Source organism: Microcebus murinus, chromosome 24, assembly GCF_040939455.1.
Source record: "Microcebus murinus isolate Inina chromosome 24, M.murinus_Inina_mat1.0, whole genome shotgun sequence".
NCBI lineage: Eukaryota > Metazoa > Chordata > Mammalia > Primates > Cheirogaleidae > Microcebus > Microcebus murinus.
The window spans coordinates 10,302,544-10,311,580 of NC_134127.1; positions in this window are offsets into that span (position 1 = coordinate 10,302,544).

A 9,037-nucleotide genomic window follows, 5' to 3' on the forward strand; every position below is an offset into this window, starting at 1 on the left:
AGGCCAAGAACTACACAAAAGAAATCTGAAGTTAATATCTTGAAATTTAATATTTAAGACAAAATTTAAGGACAGAGGACCAATACACATAAAATTTAACAGTTAACTCACAATTCTAAACCTACATGCACCTATCAAAATAGCCTCAATTATGTTAAAAACAAGTTCTAAGTAATACAGAGAAATTAATAAATTTTTATTACAGTGGGAGATGTCAACTCCTGTATTCAAGTAAATGAAAAAATGTAGCAGGTTTAAATAACATTTAATAAAATTAATGTCATAAACATATATCTCTGATTCTAACAATTATAGAATATACATGCTTGTCAAGATTATATTGGCATATATATAAAAATTGGCAAGTATTAGAGCACATAATAGGCAAGTCCCCAAAGCTTCCAAATCATTCACCACCAGATTCTCTGACTACAATGCAGTTAACTTAGAGGTCAATAGCAAAAATAGTTTTAGAAATACCTATTCATTTTGAAATTTTAAAAAGTAACTCAAGGGTCAAAGATGAAATAATGGAAATTATAAATTCTTAGAATTGGTTATGAAAATACATGTAAAAATATGTGAGCAAAACACGTAGAATAGCCAAAACACTCCTAGCACTCTGGGAGACCAAGGTGGGGGGATTGTTTGAACTCAGGAGTTCAAGAGCAGCCTGAGCAAGAGTGAGACCCCCCTCTCTACTAAAAATAGGAAAATTAGCCAGGTGGTGTGGCATGCACCTGTATTCCTAGCTACTTGGGAGGCTGAGGCAGGAGGATAGGAGGATCATTTGAGCACAAGAGTCAAGAGTTCAAGGTTGCAGTGAGCTGTGATCACACCACTGCACTCCAGCCTGGACAACAGGGAAACGCTGTCTTAAAAAAAAAAAAAAAAGAATGAATTTGCAAAATAGAAGAGGCAGAAGTGATCAAAAAGTCAAGGATAACTATGAATAACATTTGCTAATAAATTTGAAAATAGTTACAGAAGTAAATTACTAGAATATTTAACTTGTCAAACTGACTCAAAAAATACAGTCTAAATAATTCATTACTATTAAAGAAATGGAATCACTCATTTAAGTCTTATATACACTGAGTACCAATGTTCATAGCCAAAAGGTGGAAACAACCCAAATTCCATCAATAGACCAATGGATAAACTAAATGCAGTATATACATACAATGGAATATTTTGCTGATACATGCTACAACATGGATGAACCTTGAAATCTTGCTAAGCGAAATGAGCAAGACACAAAAACACATACTGTATGATTCCAGAATAGGCAAGTTCATAGACACACAAAGTAGAGATTGCCAGGAGCTGGAGGGAAAGACGATTGAGGAGTTATTTTAATGGGTATAGCGTTTACGATGATGGAAAAGTTCTGGAACTTGATAGTGTTGATGCTTATACAACAGTGTGAATTCACTTAATGCCACTAATTGTATACTTCAGACTGATTCCAGTGGTAAATTATATATATATATATATATATATATATATATATATATATATATATATATTACCATAATAAAAATTTAGAACCAGCTTGTTATATTCACTCACAGGTAAAAATAAAAGTTCGCTGGGCTTTTGGCTAAGATTGTGTTCAATCTCTATTACTTTGAGAATAATAGAGATTATTTTACATTATTGAGTCTTCCAGTCCATGGAGGTGGAATAAACCTCTTTTAAGTCTTCCTTAATTTCTCTCAACATTGTATTAAAATATTTGGTGTAAACATCTTGCCATCTAACCCTAATATTTAATTTAAAAATGCTATTGTAAATGATACTTCTCTTTCAATTTTATTTTCTGATTGTTTAGTAATGATAAGTTGAAGTAAAAATGATCTTTTAAAATATTGTGCTTGTGTCCAGCAGTCATACTTAATACTTATATAGGTTGAGTATCCCTTATCTGAAATGTTTAGGACCAGAAATGTTTTGGATTTAGGATTTTTTTTTTCAGATTTTGGAATATTTGCTTATGAACACCTGGTTTTGAACATCCCTAATCCAAAAATCCAAAATGCTTCAATGAGCCTTTCCTTTGAGTGTGTGACCTTTGAGCGTCATGTCAGTGCTCAAAAAGTTTCAAATTTTTGAGCATTTTGGATTTTCAATTAGGGAAGCTCAACCTCTATTTATGAGAAATTACTTTGGATTTTTTTTTCTTAAAAAATTATGAATACAAAGTATTTATTTCCTTTTCTAATCTATGACTTTTTTTTATATGTTTCATATTGTTTTGGCTAGGATAACCAGTATTTCATGTTAAATGTAAGATTTGTTTTTGTTTTTTTCTTTTTGGAGGTATTCATACTTTACCACTATTTCCCTTTTTTTTTTTTTTTTTTTTAAGAGACATGGTCTCACTTTGTCGCCAAGGCTAGAGTGCACTGCTACAGTCACAGCTATCTGCAGCTTCAAACTCCTGGGCTGAAGTGATCCTCCTGCCTTAGCCTCCCAAGTAGCTGTGACTACAGGTATGTGCCATCATGCCCACCTAACTTTTTTTTTTTTTTTTTTTAATTTTTTGTAGAGACAAAGTCTCCCTCTGTTGCCCAGACTAGTCTCAAACTCCTGGCCTCAAGCTATCCTCACACCTAGGCCTCCCAAAGCTCTGGGATTATAGGCATGACCACTGTTTTTATAGGCAGCATTTGATTGGGTTTTTTAAAGTTAATTAATTCAACACTCCGCTTTTAACTGGGGATATTTAGACCATTTACATTGAATGTGATTAATGGTATTGTTGGGTTTAAGTGCTATTTGTTTTCTGTTTGTCCCATTTCTTTCCTCTCTTTCTGAATTCTTTTGGATTAATTGAATATTTTTTAGCCCATTTGTCTCCTGTGGCTTATTAGCTATACCTCTTTGTTTTGTTACTTCAGCGGTTGTTTTAGGATTTGTGGTATACATTTACTTAACACGATCTACCTTGCAGTGATATTATATCAATTCGTACATAGTATCAGAACCTTATAATAATATACTTCCCTACTTTATGGTAATGTTGTCACACATTTTGGTTTTACGTGTATTATAAACCCCATACAGTATTATTACTACTTGTTGAAACAGTAAATTACCATCTAAAGGAACTTAAGAAAAAGCCTTTTTATGTACTTATGTAAATCTGTACTCGTTGCAGTACTCTTCTTTCCTCTGTATAGATTCATGTTTCCACCTGGTATAATTTTTTTTCTGCCTTAAGGACGTTAATATTTCTTATAGTATAGATCTGCTGGTGATGAATTCCTTCAGCTTTTGTATGTCTTTTACAACGTATTTCTTTCATGCGCATTTGTGAAAGATCTTTCCATTAGGTACAGAATTCTCTCCTTACGCATATAGATTCGGAGCCCCTAGGCCTCAATCCCACCCTCAGTGGACAGCTGTCACCTTGTGCTGACAGAATTTTTGCTTCTGCCTTCTCCCAGCAGCAATAATCTTTTCCCAGGAGAGGCAGGTGGGTTTTGCTTCTATTCCTTCTCCAGAAACTAATGATCTTCCAGTGCCCTGTGGGCTATAGTACTTGCTGTACCGTCCCCAGCAAGGTAAGACTGTGTAGAAGGGGCCGAGGCAAGGTGGCTCATGCCTACTCCTAGCACTTTGGGAGGCCAAGGTGAGTGGATTGTTTGAGCTCAGGAGTTCAAGACCAGCCTGAGCAAGAGTGAGACCTCTTCTCTACTAAAAAATAGAGGCCGGGCATGGTGGCTCACACCTGTAATCCTAGCATTCTGGGAGGCCGAGGCTGGAGGATGGCTTGAGGTCAGGAGTTGGAGACCAGCCTGAGCAAGAGCGAGACCCTGTCTCTACTAAAAAATAGAAAGAAATTAATTGGCCAACTAAAAATATATAGAAAAAAATTAGCTGGGCATGGTGGCGCATGTCTACAGTCCCAGCTTCTCGGGAGGCTGAGGCAGAAGGATTGCTTGAGCCCAGGAGTTTGAGGTTGCTGTGAGCTAGGCTGACGCCATGGCACTCTAACGTGGGCAACAGAGTGAGACTCTGTCTCAAAAAAAAACACCAAAATTATAACTTTGGGAGGCCAAGGCAGGAGGATCATTTAAGGCCAGGAATTTGACACCAGCCTGGGTCAAACATAGCAAGACCCCATCTCTACAAAAAAATAGAAAAATTAGCCAGGCGTGGTGATATGCTGTAGTCCCAGCTGGGGACTCAGGAGACTGGGGCAGGAGGATTGCTTGAGCCCAGGAGTTTGAAGTTGCAGTGAGCTGTGATGATGCCACTGCTCTCTAGCCTGGGCAACAGAGTGAGACCCTGTCTCTATAAAAAAAAATAATAATTATAAAAAATTATACAAAAGTAGAGAGGAGGGCATCAAGTGTCCCCATACCTCTCACTTAGCTTTAATACGTATTCATCTATATCCCCACCTACTGGCCTACTACGTCTGCCCCAGATTATTTTGAAGCAAACTTTGGCCATGATTCCCATCATATTAGAGTATATGTCTTTAGAAATAAGGATTCTTTCACTCTCTGTCTCTGTTTCTCACTCACCTAGCCACTATATCATCACACCTATAATAAATTAATAATTCCTTAATCATACATTTCTAATTTTTCCATCTCATTGCAAGAAGGCCACAGTACAAAGAAGTAGTAGTATTCACCAAGAATCTAAAGATTAAAGGCATCAGTAGTTCCTTTCCCTAAAACCAGAAGAAAAATACTGCTTTTGTAACCAAGGAAACAATTAAGCATCTCTATTTTTAGCCCTTTGGTTTTATATGCAACCAATAGTGTCGATTCTTTGTGTTAAACACATGTGCATTACCATACCAAGAAATGACCCTAATAATTTTTGTGTTAGAAATTGTGGAAACAGGAAAGCCTTTATTGCACAAATTTTAGGAACTATTTGCTAACTCCTGAAATTTTGGCTATTTAAAAAATAACAGATTTTTTTTTTTAGGTGATAATTTTCTTTTGGCTTTTTTTTTTTTTTTTTTTTGAGTCAGTCTCACTTTGTTGCCCAGGCTAGAGTGAGTGCCATGGCGTCAGCCTAGCTCACAGCAACCTCAAACTCCTGGGCTCAAGCAATCCTGCTACCTCAGCCTCCCGAGTAGCTAGGACTACAGGCATGCGCCACCATGCCCGGCTAATTTTTTCTATATATATTAGTTGGCCGATTAATTTCTTTCTAGCAATCCGCCTGCCTCAGCCTCCCAGAGTGCTAGGATTACAGGCGTGACCCACCATGCCCGGCCACGTCGATAATTCTATGTACTCCAAATCCTACAAATGGATATGGGTAAACAGCTGAAAATAGAGCCAGTGAAAGTCTGTGATCAGAACAGGTGGATATGGAAACATTCATTCTTTTTCTTTTGCATTTCTATTTGCATTTGAGTCTATTTCAAAGAATAATGGTAGCTTCCTGAATCTTTGAAAGGAACCCTGATGAAGACACATGTATCAACTAGAAATGAAAGCATTTACCCAGAAAAGTAAAAGTCATTCCTAAGGACTCTTTTTTTTTGAGACAGAGCCTCACTCTGTTGCCCGGGCTAGAGTGCCGTGACATCAGCCTAGCTCACAGCAGCCTCAAACTCCTGGGCTCAAGCAGTCCTCCTGCCTCAGCCTCCCGAGTAGCTGGGACTACAGGCACGCGCCACCATGCCCAGCTAATTTTTTCTATATATTTTTAGTTGGCCAATTAATTTCTTTCTATTTTTAGTAGAGACGGGGTCTCGCTCTTGCTCAGGCTGGTTTCGAACTCCTGACCTTGAGCGATCCTCCCGCCTGGGCCTCCCAGAGTGCTAAGATTACAGGCGTGAGCTACCGCACCCGGCCTTCCTAAGGACTCTGTATATTGTTGGGGGCAATGCCCTGAATATTTCCTGTACTATCTATTGCCACATGACTAATGGTCCCCAAACACAATAGCTTAAAACCCACTTATTATCTCCCACGGTCACTGTGGGTCAGTGCGCCAGGAGCAGCCAGCTGACTGTTCCTCATGAGGTGGCAGTGAAGGTGTCAGCCAGGCCTGTGGCCAATGAAGACGTAACTGGGCTGCATTTGTGCCCAGATCACTCATGGAGCTGTTGGCAGGAGGCCTTGGTTTCTTGGCACGGGGTCCCGGCCATTGTGCTGCTAACAACATGACTGCCACCAGACCAAGTGATCAGAGACAGAGACAAAGGGACAGAGTGAGAACCAAGATAGAAGTGCAGTCCTCGGCTGGGCGCGGTGGCTCACACCTGCAATCCTAGCACTCTGGGAGGCCGAGGCGGGAGGATCGCTCAAGGTCAGGAGTTCGAAACCAGCCTGAGCAAGAGGGAGACCCTGTCTCTACAAAAATAGAAAGAAATTAATTTGCTAACTAAAAATACATAGACACAAGTCTCACCCCATGACAGCATCAGCTCGAAGCTCGGCATCTTGTCATGGTCATCAGGTCCAGGGGCAGATGAGACTGCTAGGGTGACGTTCTTAAGGGCAGCTCTCAAACACAGTTCTGTGAACTGGAGGACGTCACCGCCTTCCGCACGGCCAGCAGGCCACGCTGGGACAGACACGGGACGACTGCCACAGATGCTCCTGTTCCAACAGGCTGCGGACACGAGGCGCACGCGTTCCTGTCCCTCGGCAGTTCCGAAATGCAGCTGGGCAGGCGCCGGGAGGACTCAGTCCTGCTCCCGCCAGGGAATGACTTTCCGTGGCTCTTGACTCTGCCCTGGGAGGCCTTGGTGTCACCCGTGTCACCTCTGGAGTCATCCTTTTACCAGATCTACAGCACAGCGCTTTCCTCACCTTGCTTCCTGCCAGCAGAACTTGGAGGGCCCAAAGGCCTCTTTTTTTTTTTTTTTTTTTTTTTTTTGAGACAGAGTCTCGCTTTGTTGCCCAGGCTAGAGTGAGTGCCGTGGCGTCAGCCTAGCTCACAGCAACCTCAAACTCCTGGGCTCGAGTGATCCTTCTGCCTCAGCCTCCCGGGTAGCTGGGACTACAGGCATGCGCCACCATGCCCGGCTAATTTTTTTTTTTTATATATATATATCAGTTGGCCAATTAATTTCTTTCTATTTATAGTAGAGACGGGGTCTCGCTCTTGCTCAGGCTGGTTTCGAACTCCTGACCTTGAGCAATCCGCCCGCCTCGGCCTCCCAAGAGCTAGGATTACAGGCGTGAGCCACAGCGCCCGGCCCAAAGGCCTCTTAACTTTGACATTTCTCTGGCTCAGTTCAGGCTGCCCAGGTCACTGCTGCTATCATGGTTTTTCAAACTTTTAGTCTTCTGTGAATACTACAGAGGCATCGCCTTTGATTTTTTTTCTCAGGCCTTAACAAAGAATTGTATAGTTATACCCTCTCTTTTATCTTTAAACCAAGCTTTCCTGAAAGAACTCTGGATTTGATCTTTGCTTCAAAGCCATCTTTTTTTTTTTTTTTTTTTTTTTTTTTTTTTTGAGACAAGAGTGTCACACTGTTGCCCTAGCTAGAGTGCTGTGACATCAGCCTAGCTCACAGCAACCTCCAACTCCTGGGCTCAGGCAATCCTTCTGCCTCAGCCTCCCGATTAGCTGGGACTACAGGCATGCGCCACCATGCCCGGCTAATTTTTTTTATATATGCATATTTTTTAGTTGTCCAACTAATTTCTCTTTTTTTAGTAGAGACAGGGTCTCCCTCTTGCTCAGGCTGGTCTCGAACTCCAGAGCTCAAACGATCCGTCCACCTTGACCTTCCAGAGTGCTAGGATTACTGGCACAAGCCACCACGCCCAGCCGCCATTTCTTAATTTTAGCATAATATTAAAGAATTTGCTACCTACAAAGGCTGGGAATCTTCTAAACCAGTGAGCCCTGGTTCCTTTTTGTTCAACAGTTCTTTCTTAAGCTCATGTCTTTCTTGCGTATTTTACTATAAGCAGCAAAAAGAAACCAGTGGCATTTTCAATTCTCTGGTTGGAAATAGACTTAGCTAGATCACTTAATTCATCAGCTAGATTTTCCACTTTCCATGTAACTGTGGGTGATGGTGGTGCTTAACCTTCTGCCGCTACATAACCAGGACACACTTTCTCAATTTACCTCACTTTCCTGCAAATCTGTCAGAAACTGTGAGGCGCGGGCGCGGTGGCTCACGCCTGTAATCCTAGCACTCTGGGAGGCCGAGGAGGGAGGACTGCTCAAGGTCAGGAGTTTGAAACCAGCCTGAGCAAGAGCGAGATCCTGTCTCTACTAAAAATAGAAAGAAATTAATTGGCCAACTAAAAATATATAGAAAAAGAAAAAACTTAACCGAGCATGGTGGCGCATGCCTGTAGTCCCAGCTACTCGGGAGGCTGAGGCAGGAGGATCGCTTGAGCCCAGGAGTTTGAGGTTGCTGTGAGCTAGGCTGACGCCACGGCACTCACTCTAGCCTGGGCAACAGAGTGAGACTGTCTCAAAAAAAAAAAAAAAAAAAAAAAAACCTGTGAGGCTTTTATCCGCAATTTCAAGGCCCTGAAGGCTTTCACTAACACTCTCCTCAAAGTCCGCAGCCTGGTTGCAAAGCCACTTCTGCATCTGAGGCTTCTGCCATAGTGGCACCTCACGTACAGATACACAAATCTCTCTGTTGTATTTTGCTCCATTACAAATGAACTCAAAACTTAGCTGCCTAAAACATTATTTATTACCTCACAAATCCTGAGGACCAAGAATCTGGGAGCATCTTAACTGGGTGTTTCTGGCTCAGGGCTCTCATGAATTTGTACCCAAAGCAGTTGGCCAGACCAGAGCGGCAGTCTCCGAAGGCTGGATGGGCTGGGGTCTAGCGCCGGCTCCCTCTCGTGGCTGTGGGCAGGAGGCCTCAGTTCCTCGCCACATGGGCCTCTCCACAAGGCTGCTCACGACAGAGCTGCTTCTCCCAGAGCCAAGTGGCCCAGGACAGAAGCGACATCTTTTATAAGCTAAACTCAGAAATGACACACCACCACGTCTGAAGAAATGACATACCACCACAGCCTAATCATGGATCTCTGGGAGAGGACCACACACACACACACTCACT